The 14,691-nt window shown below is 45.7% G+C and overlaps 1 pseudogene; it reads right to left on the reverse strand.

Annotated features, from left to right (window-relative positions):
- Nucleotides 1-5,049: 5,049 nt before the first annotated feature.
- Nucleotides 5,050-6,833, reverse strand: LOC130294593 (actin, cytoplasmic type 5-like; annotated as a pseudogene).
- Nucleotides 6,834-14,691: the final 7,858 nt, after the last annotated feature.

The following is a 14,691-nucleotide window of genomic DNA, read 5'->3' on the forward strand; positions in this document are numbered from 1 at the left end:
GACGGGTGCTTTGAATGAGCGGTGGGTGCTTCAGATTCTGGCTGGTTGCTAACTTTCTGGCAATGGGCAGAGTGGCACCCCCATCAAGAGGGCGCTCTAGGCGGCTGCCTATTTTGCCTATAAGCAGAGCCGGCCCTGCACTGAGGTTTTTCACAGGGGGTTATACATAGGTCCCACAGCAGATCTCAAAAGGCTGCTACCCCTCTGAAAACTCAGATGCACTTCTTCACCATTTCATTTTTAGTTCCAAAATTCTACACTGACCGATTTTATAATTCATCAGTATAAGGGAGCCACCTCTATGGGGAGCTTACTGCTTAGGGACATATACAGCTAGTATAAAAGGGGTTATCCGGTAAAAAAAAACTTTTTTAAGGCTATGCTTTGGCAATAAAATAAAAAAATAATTATACATACCACCCTCACCCGACAGGCACCGGTTATTAGGTGGTCCCGTCTCCGGCAGCTGACACTTTGCTTTTTGGAGCTGCAATGCGTAGCGTCTGCAGTATACCTAGCTCACAGTGCCAATAAATGACTTGAGGATACTGCCGCGGCCAGCAATTGGTCAGCTACATCAGCTGCAGACGATACGCTTTGCAGCTCTGATAATCAAAGTGTCAGCAGACGGGATATCGGACCCCTGATACCAGAGCTCGGCGGGAACAAGTAGGTATGTTAAGGCTTTTTTAAACTTTAGATAAAAGAAGGTGTAGCTCACTCAGTGGGTGAATATACCTGAGGTTAACTGGTGTTACCTTCACCCAAAGGTCTAAATAGTACAGAAAAGCGATGAAGTTGATAAATCAACTAGGTACCAGTCCTCAAGGTATATGTAAAAGAAAGTTAGTGAAATGTAAAGAATAAGAATAGATGGAGATCCAGATATTAATTGAAAAAGTATAATATATTTATTAAAGGTGATGTTATTCGCTGGTATCTAGTGTCCCTGCAGGGCCCTTGCATGGGACAAAAGGCGCAGCGTAGAATAATAAAAATGTATAAAATCAATGAATTAATAATTCAATAGAGAGAATAAAATAAAATAGAATAAAACTTGCATCTATAGTTCATCCAATGTTGGCATCAATAACGGCTTGTTGTAACAGTTGCAATGTCCAATCTCAATGAATTGTCTCACAGATGTGAAGGATAACGAAAGTCCGGCGCACAGCACCACTCACCACCATTGCGACCGCTGGTATCGGCAGAGGAGCTGTTTCGGTGATGTGGCACGGAGGTGTCAGGCCTCCGGCAGTGAAGGTCTGTATCTCCTGTGTCCGGCAGCGTTATAGGTAGCGCTGGAGTTGTCCTCTCCACAAGGTCCGCGGCTGGCACGGATGGCACCGGCCTCGTAGGTAAGCCGAAGGTCCTTGGCGGGTGGAATAAAGCGGTGCCAAGGACCTTCGGCTTACCTACGAGGCCGGTGCCATCCGTGCCAGCCGCGGACCTTGCGGAGAGGACAACTCCAGCGCTACCTATAACGCTGCCGGACACAGGAGATACAGACCTTCACTGCCGGAGGCCTGACACCTCCGTGCCACATCACCGAAACAGCTCCTCTGCCGATACCAGCAATACCAGCGGTCGCAAGGGTGGTGAGTGGTGCTGTGCACCGGACTTTGTTATCCTTCACATCTGTGAGACAATTCATTGAGATTGGACACTGCAACTGTTACAACAAGCCGTTATCTGACATTGTATTCTGCTATCGGCATCACATCGTGCTTATAAGAGACTGAGCAGTTAAGCACACTGTTAACTGATTATTATTGATGCCAACATTGGATGAACTATAGATGCAAGTTTTATTCTATTTTATTTTATTCTCTCTATTGAATTATTAATTCATTGATTTTATACATTTTTATTATTCTACGCTGCGCCTTTTGTCCCATGCAAGGGCCCTGCAGGGACACTAGATACCAGCGAATAACATCACCTTTAATAAATATATTATATTTTTTCAATTAATATCTGGATCTCCATCTATTCTTATTCTTTACATTCCACTAACTTTCTTTTACATATACCTTGAGGACTGGTACCTAGTTGATTTATCAACTTAATCGCTTTTCTGTTCTTTTTTAAACTTTGTTACCAAGCCTGGGCATAAAGCTGAATAATTTTTTTTCTTTAACCAGAAAACCCCTTCATTTAACTTATTAGATGCTGTACACAATCTGTATGCAGTGAGCTCCCCTATTGGTGGCAGCAGTGAGCTCCCCAAGTGGTGGCAGCAGTGAGCTCCCCTAGTGGTGGCAGCAGTGAGCTCCCCTAGTGGTGGCAGCAGTGAGCTCCCCAAGTGGTGGCAGCAGTGAGCTCCCCAAGTGGTGGCAGCAGTGAGCTCCCCTAGTGGTGGCAGCAGTGAGCTCCCCAAGTGGTGGCAGCAGCGAGCTCCCCAAGTGGTGGCAGCAGCGAGCTCCCCAAGTGGTGGCAGCAGCGAGCTCCCCAAGTGGTGGCAGCAGCGAGCTCCCCAAGTGGTGGCAGCAGCGAGCTCCCCAAGTGGTGGCAGCAGCGAGCTCCCCAAGTGGTGGCAGCAGCGAGCTCCCCAAGTGGTGGCAGCAGCGAGCTCCCCAAGTGGTGGCAGGAGCGAGCTCCCCAAGTGGTGGCAGCAGTGAGCTCCCCTAGTGGTGGCAGCAGCGAGCTCCCCAAGTGGTGGCAGCAGCGAGCTCCCCAAGTGGTGGCAGCAGCGAGCTCCCCAAGTGGTGGCAGCAGCGAGCTCCCCAAGTGGTGGCAGCAGCGAGCTCCCAAAGTGGTGGCAGCAGCGAGCTCCCCAAGTGGTGGCAGCAGTGAGCTCCCCAAGTGGTGGCAGCAGTGAGCTCCCCTAGTGGTGGCAGCAGTGAGCTCCCCTAGTGGTGGCAGCAGTGAGCTCCCCTAGTGGTGGCAGCAGTGAGCTCCCCTAGTGGTGGCAGCAGTGAGCTCCCCAAGTGGTGGCAGCAGTGAGCTCCCCTAATTATATTGTTTGCCAACCAAAAAAGAAGGGCTGATGTAGTATAGTCGTCTCTTCCACCGGAACGTTCTTGCTGCCAGATCGGAGAAGATGTCATCGAGGACCCAGTTGTGAATTCTGATTCTCAATATTCATAATTCATGTGATGTATTTCCTGTAGCCAGATTTCTAGTATTCTATTAATTCTAATTGCTCCCTATTGTAATATCTCCAGTATAAGTGGCTGAGCCAGCATCATAGAAAGCCTGTTAATTAAGTGTATATTTTTTGGACTGTGTATAAATACAAACTCCGTTCATATTTTGGCTTTTGTCCCCTAAAAAGATAACAAGAATGTGTTTCCTCTAGTCAATAGAGTATGTCTTTACATCAGTGTTTTCCAACTAGCGTGCCTCCAGCTGTTGCAAAACTACAACTCCCAGCATGCCCAGACAGCCTTTGGCTGTCCGGGCATGCTGGGAGTTGTAGTTTTGCACCAGCTGTAGGGAAACATTCTGTTGGCAAGGGGAAAGGAAACACTTAGCTTTCAAGTTGTTTGTTTCCAGGAGGAATAACAGAGGCACAATGTGATGTACTAAGTAAAGATACTCCAGCATTGTGTTTTGTATGGGGGAATTCAGGTATAAACTAAAGCAGACCTGTCACAAGCTCAGATAATTCATTTTTAAAGGGGTACTCCGGTGAAAAACTTTTTCTTTTTTTTTTTAAATCAACTGGTGCCAGAAAGTTAAACAGATTTTTAAATTACTCCAATTAAAAAATCTTAATCCTTCCTGTACTTATTAGCTGCTGAATACTAGATGAAATAATTTTCCGTTTGAAACACAGAGCTCTCTGCTGACATCATGACCACAGTGCTCTCTGCTGACATCTCTGTCCATTTTAGGAACTGTCCAGAGTAGAAGGAAATCCCCATAGCAAACATAAGCTGCACTGGGCAGTTCCTAAAATGGACAGAGATGTCAGCAGAGAGCACTGTGGTCATAATGTCAGCAGAGAGCTCTGTGTTTCAAAAAGAAAAGAATTTCCGCTGTAGTATTCAGCAGCTAATAAGTACAGGAAGGATTAAGATTTTTTAATAGAAGTAATTTACTAATCTGTTTAACTTTCTGGCACCAGTTGATTAAAAAAAAAAAAATAAAAAATTTCACCGGAGTACCCCTTAAAATTGAACTTTTTGCCTCTCCATTAAAGAGGTACTCCAGCATTTTCAAAACTTATTCCCTACTGAAACGCCCATTCCATGCATTCTCCATGGGAACGCAAAATATACCGGAGCGCTGTACTCGTGTATCTCCGGCACTCCCATAGACAGTGTATGTATAGGGAGATTCGGGCGCTCTTCTGGAGATCGTGGGGGGTCCCGGCAGTCAGACCCCCGACAATCAGACATTTATCCTCTATCCAGGGATATGTTAAAAAGAGTACTCCTGTAAAAGATCCCTAAATTGAAAGTGATTCTTTAACCACAGGATAGGGGATAATTAGCTGATCGTTGGGGGGTCCCAACAAATCATGAGAAAGGGGGTCAATTGTCTGCCTGTTGAATGCACATGCTTGACCAACGCTCCGTAAAACCTCTGTATTCGGCTATGTTTTGGTAAAGTCGTTGAGCATATGCTTCATTTTGGCCGCGTTCACACCACGTTTTTGCAGTACAGTTCCTGTATACATTTTCAATGTGAAAACCGTACGGAACCGTATTGAAAACCGTATGCCAAAAGATGCATCAGGTTGTGTCAGTTTTGCAACCTGTATGGTTTTTGTCAGTTTTTTCTTGTACCCAAAACTGTAGCCTACCACGGTTTTTGATCCTAGTGAAAATCCGTATTGAAACGTATACAGGTTTATTTATTTATTTATTTTTTTCTGCAGCGCTTTTATTTTTCTCTTACACAATGAAGTGTTTCTGGGAGTTACAATTTTCAACTTCAAGATGACTTACAAATTTTGTTTTTTCTTTCTACTGTCATGTGTGAACATTAAGGCAACATACAAAAAAAATTTACATAAATTAACTTGGATGAGTAGATTTACAGGTGTAACTTCTTCTGACCCTTGTTCAATGTTGGGAGTACAAACTGGGCTAAACGAGAAAAAAATATAAGAGAAAACTGGTTCTAAGGCCTGGAGGCCATGGTTTTATGTTTGACCATACTAGAAGAAAAGTGTGGCAAGATGAAGTGAAAATTCCTTCATGAACTCCTACCAGCCTCAGAAATGAAATTCTGGAATATTAAGCGCTAAGAAAAAAATTGGATACCTGGAAGCCTAAACCTCAAGATACCCTGTGCACATCTCCAACCTCGACTTCCTCCTTCAGACAGGCCCCAAAGGAGGAAGTGTCATGAACAATACTGTCGTAGATCGTCAGCCTTTCACAGAAATGCTTCTTTTCTACGTAAGACTTAGCTTAAATGGACACCCAGACTGAATGCCAACCAAGTATGGTATCGGAGATGTGTACAGGGTATGGATATGCTAGCACTGACACCATGGGAATGGGGGGTGGGTTGTTTTCGGAGACATGTCCAAGTCTTGCATTACAAAAAATGAAAAAAAAAAATCCCCGTCAATGTTGTGACTTTAGAGTGTCTCACATTCCGAGGGCAAGTTCGTTTGGAAGTTGGCTCTATTCCAGTTTCACGAGGCTAGCATGAGGTGTACACATTTGCCGAGGCAAATTAATACTTGAAGATCTCATGCAGCAAATGCAAGGCATCTGCTAGCAGTCCGTTTAGAAGCATTTGCAGTGAACAATGGATGGGCCAGACTCATCATATTCCTGCTTGCTGATCCACATCTGTTGGAAGGTGGAGAGGGAAGCCAAGATGGAGCCACCAATCCAGACAGAGTATTTGCGCTCGGGTGGTGCAATGATCTTGATTTTCATTGTGCTAGGGGCAAGAGCAGTGATTTCCTTCTGCATTCTGTCAGCAATGCCAGGGTACATGGTGGTACCTCCAGACAGGACAGTGTTGGCTTACAGGTCCTTACGGATATCTACATCGCACTTCATGATGGAGTTGAAGGTGGTTTCATGGATACCGCAAGATTCCATACCCAAGAAGGATGGCTGGAAGAGGGCCTCTGGACACCTGAACCTTTCGTTTCCGATGGTGATCACCTGACCGTCAGGCAATTCATAGCTCTTTTCCAGGGATGAAGATGAAGCAGCGGTTGCCATCTCCTGCTCGAAGTCCAGAGCTACATAGCAGAGCTTCTCCTTGATGTCACGCACAATTTCTCTTTCGGCTGTGGTGGTGAAGCTGTAGCCTCTCTCAGTCAAGAACTTCATGAGGTAGTCTGTCAGGTCACGGCCAGCCAAGTCCAGACGGAGGATGGCATTAGGCAGGGCATAGCCTTCATAGATGGGCACTGTGTGGGTCACACCATCACCAGAGTCCATCACGATACCAGTGGTACGACCAGAGGCATACAGGGACAGCACAGCCTGGATGGCAACGTACATGGCAGGGGTGTTGAAGGTCTCAAACATGATCTGTGTCATCTTTTCTCTGTTAGCTTTGGGGTTCAGGGGGGCTTCTGTGAGCAGGACTGGGTGCTCCTCAGGGGCAACACGCAGCTCATTGTAGAAGGTGTGATGCCAGATCTTCTCCATGTCATCCCAGTTGGTGACAATGCCGTGTTCAATGGGGTACTTCAGGGTCAGGATACCTCTCTTGCTCTGGGCCTCATCACCTACATAGCTGTCCTTCTGACCCATGCCAACCATGACACCCTGATGTCTTGGGCGTCCAACAATGGAAGGGAAGACAGCACGGGGAGCATCATCTCCAGCAAAGCCGGCTTTGCACATACCAGAGCCATTGTCAACAACAAGTGCAATCTCCTCATCGGCCATTTTACTTAAGAGTTGGGGGAGTTTTTCCTTAACGATAAGAAGCTGGAGTAGGCTGTGCTGTCAGGTCCGCTGCCGCCGGCTGAATGACACGGGTTTTTTTTTTTTTAAACATGGGAGTCAATGGGATCCGTACAGAACTGTATGTGCGTACTGTTCCATCAGGTTTTCACCATACAGTTTTTGACTTTGCACAGTTTTTTTTGGAATTTCAATCAAACAAGTGAAACTTTATTCATAATGGAGTGAAAAGTTAAAAACATATACTTCTTTTTCTTAAAAGACGGATGCAAACGGACATCCTTTTTCAAACCATATACAGGTTAACATTTGTACACACGTTTTGATACAGTTTAGTCAGGTTTTGAGGAATCCGTTTTCATCAAAAACCTGATGCGGGAACTGTATTGCAAAAACGTGGTGTGAATGCAGCCTTACTCGGGGGGGGGACGACGACATTTATTTACTTTTTTGTGATCAGTGGGGGTTACAACCACTGAGGAGCCTCACAGAGTATAACTAGAGGTTGAACTAGGCTAGGGTCACATTATGGTTGTGCTCTGTCCCATTCTGGGTCCTTTCAGTTGTTGTTTTTTTTATTTTTTCACCAAATGGCCCCAGAACGGGTCGGAGCACAACTAAAACCACTGGGTCCTGACAGATCTCGTTCACTTGAATGGGTTCCATTGGGGATCCCATTATTCCGACAGAATGGTCTATGGAGCTGCATATAACAGAGCTAAACAGCAATGTGAAAGAGGCCTAACAATTTACCTCTGTTCTCATGATTGGTGGGGGTCCCAGCGGTCAGGCCTCCATCAATCAGCTAGTTACCCCCTATTCTGTGGTTAGGGGATCACTTTTAATCTTAAGGCCTTAAAGGGGTACTCCAGTGGAAAACATTTCTATTTATTTATTTATTTTTTTAAATCAACTGGTGCCAGAAAGTTAAACAGATTTTTTAATTACTTCTATTTAAAAATCTTAATCCTTCCAGTACTTAACAGCTGCTGTATGCTCCAGAGGAAGTTCTTTTCTTTTTGAATTTCTTTCTTAGTCTGACCACAGTGCTCTCTGCTGACACCTCTGTCCATTTAAGGAACTGTCCAGAGCAGGATAGGATTGCTATGGGGATTTGCTCCTGCTCTGGACAGTTCCTGAGAAGGACAGAGGTGTCAGCAGAGAGCACTGTGGTCAGACTGAAAAGAAATTCAAAAAGAAAAGAACTTCCTCTGGAGAGTAGAGCAGCCGATAAGTACTGGAAGGATTAAGATTTTTTTTTAAATAGAAGTAATTTACAAACTTTCCGGCACCAAGTTGATTTAATAAAAAAATAGTTTTCCACCGGAGTACCCCTTTAACCTTCAGTCATCTAAGTGACTTTCTCAGGAACCGCTCAAGGCTAATAACTCTGGCCGGAAAATTCCATAGACTGCAATGTATTCCGCATGGAGCAAGATAGTTCTTTCGGCGGCGGAATTCAAGAGACTGAAGCTCCGTCGCTATAACTGCAAAGCGTGCACTGTGCAGCGGAATCCCACCGACAGCTATAGGGTTCTGTTGCGCCAAAATTTCCAAGTGTAATTTCGAAGCGGAAATTCGTAAGTAGGAACCCATCACCAAAGAACAGTAACAAAGAGACTAGAGTCCATCCCTGTGTCTTGTACCAGCAAGTTTATTAGGAAAATCATTTTCATCGTTTGTTTAGCACAAAACAGTCATTTTGGTGTTACATTTGCCATTGTGAATTTTGGGGCTGGGAAGGGGAGTCATTTTGTTTGTCACCTCCCCGAAAAAAGAAACTATGATACAATAACAGGCTTGTAATAAATAGTGCTACTTAACATTTCTTTTTTGCCTTCTTTTATATATATATATATATATATATATATATATATATATATATATATATATATATATATGGTTTAGTTTTACACGTATTTACAATTGTGAACATCGCTGAAGACAGGCGTGAGCTACAAGCAGTGAACAAACATACAATGTACATTATTACAACCTACCTACAGGTATTTATATCTATTTGTACACATTACTACGGACCATGGGGGGAGATTTATCAAAACCTGTGCAGAGGAAGAGTGGTGCAGTTGCCCATAGCAACCAATCAGATTGCTTCTTTCATTTTCCACAGGCCTCTAAAGAGGCCTGTGGAAAATGAAAGAAGCAATCTGATTGGTTGCTATGGGCAACTGCACCACTCTTCCTCTGCACAGGTTTTGATAAATCTCCCCCCCCATGTACTTACAAGGGTGGGGTATCTGGTGTGGTATGGCTTAAAGGGGTACTCCGGTGAAAAACTTATATTTTATTTATTTTTTTATAAATCAGCTGGTGCCAGAAAGTTAAACAAATTTGTCAATGACTTCTATTAAAAAAAAATCTTAATCCTTCCAGTACTTATTAGCTTCTGAATACTACAGAGGAAATTCTTTTCTTTTTGTAACACAGTGATATCACAAGCACCGTGCTCTCTGCTGACATCTCTGTCCATTTTAGGAACTGTCCAGAGCAGCCTATGTTTGCTCTGGGGATTTTCTCCTACTCTGGACAGTTTCTAAAATGGACAGAGATGTCAGCAGAGAGCACGGTGCTCGTGATGTCAGCAGAGCAGCTCTGTGTTCCAAAAAGAAAAGAATTTCCTCTGTAGTATTCAGCAGCTAATAAGTACTGGAAGGAGTAAGATTTTTTTTAATAGAAGTCATTTACAAATCTGTTTAACTTTCTGGCACCAGTTGATTAAAAAAAAAAAAGTTTCCCACCGGAGTACCCCCTTTAAAGGGGCCTTCAGAATAGTGCCTGTAGGGATTTTGTCCCCGCAGTTCAAAGTTCATAGTCATAATCATGTGACCCATGGGCACTACCCCCTGTACATAACTCCAAGACCTCATCGCCCATGGGTTTCCAATGTCACATCCGTATGTGTACGTGCAAGCAGCTATAAATCCCGTGTGCGACGCGATCTCCGGATTTTTATGACTGGACGGACGTGTCCCAATTTTTTTAAAGTTTTAAATTTACAGGCAAATTGTTTTCTGGAGCAATGCTCGGACATTTACATATAAACGTAAAGATAACGTTTTTACAAGATTAGAAAACACATGGCGACATTCTTCCAAAAACGGCATAATACGTGTCCACAGGTTGTGAATAGTAGTGGTGCTCAACTCCATGAACTCTGCTGGAGCTGCAGTACCGCACATGACTGATGGAGACGCGTGGCGCTGTTTCTTACGGAAATCGGCTAAGTTTTTTCTAATTCCTTACTTTTTGTGCACAACCATTTAAAGGGGTACTCCGCCCCTAGACATCTTATCCCCTATCCAAAGGATATGGGATAAGATGTCTGATCGCGGGGGGTCCCGTCGTTGGGGACCCCCGCGGTCTCGGCTGCAGCACCCCAGACATCCGATGCATGGAGCGTGCCGGATGACACGGATGTCACGCCCCATTACGTCACAGTCACACCCACTCATGACGTCACGGTCACGCCCCCTCAATGCAAGTCTATGGGAGGGGGCGTGGCGCCGCCACGCCCCCTCCCATAGACTTGCATTGAGGGGGCATGGACGTGACGTCACGAGTTTTCTGCAATGAACCCGACGCTCTAAACAAACGCCGGATGCAGCACGGAGATGGCGGGGGTCCCCTTTGGATAGGGGATAAGATGTCTAGGGGCGGAATACCCCTTTAATTGTTTCAGCAATTATACGATTTTAATTACAAAAGATATTGCACACAATTTGTGATGACAAAAGTAAAAAAACAAGAAACACAATGGCGGTTGAACAGTGCGCCATATTGCTCAGTGGGCTTCCATGGTATCTGTTGCAGGTGGGCCTGCATGTCCTTTGTGCGTTGTATGGACACGTACAGATCGGAGTGATCGGAACATTTTAGGTTCGTTTTATGAGAGAGGTAAATCATGCATCAGGTTCATGCTAAATCCAGCTCAAAGCAATATGGCCGCCCATATATAGTAGGTCATTTTATTTGTAATCTTCCTCCAGTTATAACATTATATCATATTAGAGAAGACTGGGGCATCCTTATATCTACATGAAAGTCTTTAGGTAAATGCACATTACCGTATATGGATTTGCTGCAGATGGGAGTTGTCGTTTTACAACAGCTGGAGGCACCCTGGTTGGGGAACACCGATATAAATGTTGTCCTATTAAAGCAATAATTTTAAATGGGTTTTATACACTTGAAGAACATAAGTACCATCCTTTAAAGGGTTACTTAGAGACAAAGTACTATAAAAATGGGGTGCACTCTGATGCCGTCCATGTGTTATGTCGCCCCCTGATGCCGTCCATGTTGTATGTCACCCCCTGATGCCGTCCATGTCTTATGTCGCCTCCTGATGCCGTCCATGTGTTATGTCGCCCCCTGATGCCGTCCATGTTGTATGTCGCCCCCTGATGCCGTCCATATTGTATGTCGCCCCCTGATGCCGTCAATGTTGTATGTCGCCCCTTGATGCCGTCCATGTTGTATGTCGCCCCCTGATGCCGTCCATATTGTATGTCGCCCCCTGATGCCGTCCATGTCTTATGTCGCCCTCTGATGCCGTCCATGTCTTATGTCGCCCCCTGATGCCGTCCATGTTGTATGTCGCCCCCTGATGCCGTCCATGTGTTATGTCGCCCCCTGATGCCGTCCATGTTGTATGTCACCCCCTGATGCCGTCCATGTCTTATGTCGCCCCCTGATGCCGTCCATGTGTTATGTCGCCCCCTGATGCCGTCCATGTTGTATGTCGCCCCCTGATGCCGTCCATATTGTATCTCGCCCCCCTGATGCCGTCCATATTGTATCTCGCCCCCTGATGCTGTCCATGTGTTATGTCGCCCCCTGATGCCGCCCATGTGGTATGTCGCCCCCTGATGCTGTCCATATTGTATGTCACCCCCTGATGCCGTCCATGTGTTATGTCGCCCCCTGATGCTGTCCATGTTGTATGTCGCCCCCTGATGCCGTCCATGTGTTATGTCACCCCCTGATGCCGCCCATGTTGTATGTCGCCCCCTGATGCCGTCCATGTGTTATGTCGCCCCCTGATGCCGTCCATTTTGTATGTCGCCCCCTGATGCCGTCCATGTTGTATGTCGCCCCCTGATGCCGTCCATGTTGTATGTCGCTCCCTGATGCCGTCCATGTTGTATGTCGCCCCCTGATGCCGTCCATGTGTTATGTCGCCCCCTGATGCCGTCCATGTGTTATGTCGCCCCCTGATGCCGTCCATTTTGTATGTCGCCCCCTAATGCCGTCCATGGCAGGCAATCTTAGTACTTCTTTGTTCCTTCCTATCCAGGTGAAGTTTGGAGCCAGTCTCCTTCCCTTTTGTGCTAATACTATGGCAGGGGAAGTTGTGAAAGCTCATGATGCCCCATGGGGTACTTGGCAGCCATAATAACACCACTTTCCTAAATGTTCTGGACTGCAACCCTAAAAGAATGATATGGAAAGGAAATGGGGCCAACCAGAGACGTAACTTGTAGCTTTAGGGCCAAAGTCTTTAACATTAACCCCGTGTCTACTGTGCAGCATTGATACTACTGCTGTTTTCCTATGGGGCAGAGGTGGCTTTGGGCCCTTAAGGTGCCAGGACCCCAATACAACTGCTTCCTCTGTACTCTCCATAGTTACGCCCCTGGAGTCAGCCTCAGCCTATATTTATGGTACATTCATGCTCTAGGTACCCTCTTATACCCTTGATCAAATTGCCCTGGTAATTTTTGTTGGCCTGTGAGCTCGAATGGTCTTCTCTATTGCAAATTCACTAGCTAAAGGGGTACTCCAAAGGATAGGATGTCTGATCGCATGGGTTCCGTCGCTGGGGAACCCCGCAATCTCGGTTGCGGCACCCCAGACATCCGATGCACAGAGCGAACTTCGCTCCCTGCCAGATGACTGGCGATGCGGGGCGGAGGCTTGTGACATCACGGTCTCGCTCCACTGTCATATGGTATAAGCATAAAGTTTCATCAGGAGCTAAATTCCTGTAAAAGTCATCACGCCCCCTCCCATAGACTTGCATTGAATGGGCGTGGCTGTGATGTCACGAGCAGGCGTGATCGTAACATCACGAGCCTCCGCCCTGCATCACCAGTCATCCGGCATGGAGCGCAGTTCGCTCCGTGCACCAGATGTTAAAGGGTGCTGCAGCTGAGATCGCGGGGTCCCGCCGCTTTGGATAGGGGATAAGATGTCTTGAAGGGAATGCTACCTGGAAAAGGTATTGTAATTGCTGCTTTACATATTTTTTTTTCCCAGAATACCCAGTGGAGCATAAATGGGCTATAAGCCTCCACATGTCTTTATGACGCTCTCCTTAAGCAGAAAGATTGCCCCTTTGATCCCATTTATAATACCAGTATCTTTTTAAGTGACAAATGGGTCTATGAGGCACCAGGATGGGGGTTGTACGGCCTCCCCCTGCATGTCTAATCCTATCCTGCTCTGTAGAGAGGGAATCTTATACATGTTCATGCCACCCATTGGCAAACTCCATTGGGTCAGCTCCCTCCTATGGGTCCCACAGCCTCTACACAGTTTGCCGTTGTCTTATTTACACCCATCATATCCTTTTTTTCCCGGCAATATATTGATAAAAACAGCCCGCTGATGTGTCACGGCCCGACAGATGATATGTGAATAAGACAGATGGAAACTTAAACTTCCACCCGCACTGAAAAATACTATTTTTGTGTGGTAAGAAGCAGCAAACATTTTTAGAGATCAAGAATATTAATCAAATAAAAACGATATGCAACTGACGCGCGTCACCTCTATTAAAGGCATGCGCCAAATATTTTAAGGATTTGTTTTGTGGCGTTAGTGGGTATGGTTTAGGGCAACACATTTTGATGAATTTTATGTTCCCTGTTGTGCAACATTGTTGATAAAGGTGACCCAAGTGATTCGGCCCTCACTGATTGCCTTAAAGGGGTACTCCGCTGCCCCAGCATTCTGAACATTTTGTTCTGAACACTTGAAGTGGGCGAGAGGGGTCATAACGTCATGACCACGCCCCTTGTGAGGTCATGCCACAATCCCTCAATGCAAGTCTATGGGAGGGGGCGTGGCGACCACGTCCCTTCCATAGACTTGCATTGAGGGGCGTGGCATGATGTCACAAGGGGCGTGGCCATGACGTCACAACTCCCGCACCTAACGTTCTAAACGAACACTGGGTGGGGCACAGAGATTGCGGGGGTCCCACCTGCGGGACCCCCGCAATCAGACATCTTATCCCCTATCCTTTGGATAGGGGATAGGATGTCTAGGGGCGGAGTACCCCTTTAAACAACGTATATGGTACAATCCGTTTTTTTATTATGTAAGTCAAGGGGAAATGGGTTCTGCAGCATCCATTTTAGCATCTGTCAACGTATATGTTATTTTCATCTGTATCTGATGTATCTGTGTGGCGCCTTAGCTTGAAGCCCCTTGGGCCCAAATACAACACCTGCACTGGGGCACCCCCACATACCATATAATACTTCAATGACTAGGGTATTCCTATACATTTTAGGGCTTGCCCTATGCCACCTGTGCACCTCCTATAGTTACACCTCGGTATTTTGTAGCCCCTCATGTGACTATGACTGTAAATTTTTGTCCAACTTGCTATATACTCTTTCAGACCAGTGCCCATGCAGTGTGGCCTTTGTATATACAATTGTAATTGGAATATCTGGTGCATTTGTATTAATGGTATTAAAGGGGTTATTCAGTGTTTTGTAAAAATTTTGGAAAAAAAAAAAATATAGAAACAACTTACCTAGCCCCAGTTCCCTCAATCTTGAGACGAGTGTCTAGAGCTGAACCTGCCCACTCAGTCAATCAC

Source organism: Hyla sarda, chromosome 10 (assembly GCF_029499605.1).
Source record: "Hyla sarda isolate aHylSar1 chromosome 10, aHylSar1.hap1, whole genome shotgun sequence".
NCBI classification, from domain to species: domain Eukaryota; kingdom Metazoa; phylum Chordata; class Amphibia; order Anura; family Hylidae; genus Hyla; species Hyla sarda.